This window comes from Lipotes vexillifer, unplaced genomic scaffold, assembly GCF_000442215.2.
Source record: "Lipotes vexillifer unplaced genomic scaffold, Lipotes_vexillifer_v1.1 scaffold384, whole genome shotgun sequence".
Lineage (NCBI taxonomy): Eukaryota > Metazoa > Chordata > Mammalia > Artiodactyla > Lipotidae > Lipotes > Lipotes vexillifer.
This window is the reverse complement of record NW_006793498.1, coordinates 938,206-939,895: the sequence shown is the minus strand read 5'-3', so window position 1 is coordinate 939,895 and position 1,690 is coordinate 938,206. Positions and strand designations below refer to the sequence as shown.

The following is a 1,690-nucleotide window of genomic DNA, read 5'->3' as shown; positions in this document are numbered from 1 at the left end:
CGCAGAGCGGCTGGGCCCATGAGCCATGGCCGCTGGGCCTGTGCGGCCGGAGCCTGTGCTCCGCAACGGGAGAGGCCACCAAGGGGAGAGGCCCCCCGCACCCAAAAAAAAAAAAAAAAAAAAAAAAAAAAAATATATATATATATATATATATATATACATATATCTTTTAGCCTTTTGATTTCAAAATAAATGCTCACTGTAAAAAAAAAAAACTTTTTATTTTATATGCTTCTCTATTGTTTGAAAATCCCCTCCCTTCCTCTTCTCTAATTATACTCCCCAAGGTTAACTACTGATAATAGTTTAGTTTTATTTTTCCTGACATTTGTTTCCAGGCAAACACAGACAGACATACATGTTGTTCGAGTATACAGACAACTTTTAAAATATGGGATCATACCACACATACTGTTTTATAAGTTATTTGTGTTTCTTAATAGTAGATCCTGGATTTCTTTACATGCCAGATTTGATAGATAAACTTCATTCTTTGGGCCTCTCACCGTTGTGGCCTCTCCCGTTGCAGAGCACAGGCTCCGGACGCGCAGGCTCAGCGGCCATGGCTCACGGGCCCAGCCGCTCCGCGGCATGTGGGATCCTCCTGGACCGGGGCACGAACCCATGTCCCCTGCACTGGCAGGCGGACTCTCAACCACTGCGCCACCAGGGAAGCCCCAAAACTTCATTCTTTTTAAAGAGCTGCATAGTGTTCCTTAATATTGGTGTACCAGTTTTGTTAACCACTTCTCTGCATGTAGATATTACAGTAGCTGCTGCTCCCCCACCCCTTCTATCTTATAATCTATTTTTAACTTATTCACTGATAATACAAATATAAATTAGGATTTAAAATTATGATGCCAGTTCTCCTTTGAAAGAAGCTGTAATGTGGTCATCTAATAGTAATAAACTTTTTTTTACTTTAAATAAAGATTTTGGCCTTTCATCACTGATAATCATATGCAAAAGTTGTCATTGTTTTTCATGCAGTGTTATCAATAACTCTGAAAAATTTCACATATAACTGATTTTCAAATTAACTACACATTATAGCCTAATTCTCCACTATCACTCAATTACATGTAACAACTCTTTATTGGTGTTTCTACAAGCTACTGTAGTACAGCGTTGTCTAAGGAATTAAAAATAAGTGTTTCACAAAGGATTTGCCTTCAGGGAGCTTACAACTTTTGGGGAAAAAAACTTAGTTACGTATATGAAACAATTACACCAGAATATAAAGACTGGAGAAAATGTAAAGGGAAGAAAAAATAATCAAGGGACCAAGTATTATAAGGTACAATATAGAGATTACCTAGTGAGGAGAGAAAAGGTAAAGAACTAATGGAAGAAATGGGAATTTAGATGCACTTTGGAAAAGTACTAGGATCTGGATAGTGAGATAGAAAAGGGGGGAAGATACTCCCGGCAAGGGAAAATGTTTTAGGAAAATCTTGAAGACTGGCATGAAAAAAGAAAGGGGAAACAGTAGGAAAGGGGAAAGAAAGAGAACTAGGAAAAAGGGAGAAAAGAAAATCATGGTTAAAACAGAAGCATACAGGAAAAAGTTTCTGAGATGGAGTGGTGGGCAGGGAGGGTTGTTTGTTGCTTAGGCACATATATTTACTGTCAGAGGAAGAAGCCTGGGGAGAGGTAAAACTAAAAGATCCTAGTGGGAAAAGAAGTC

At 38.8% G+C, this 1,690-nt stretch overlaps 1 protein-coding gene across 2 annotated transcripts in view; it reads right to left on the bottom strand.

Annotated features, from left to right (window-relative positions):
• The window catches only part of CAB39L (calcium binding protein 39 like), a 98,593-nt gene that overhangs the window by 78,469 nt on the left and 18,434 nt on the right, over positions 1–1,690 (bottom strand). The window lies entirely within an intron of this gene.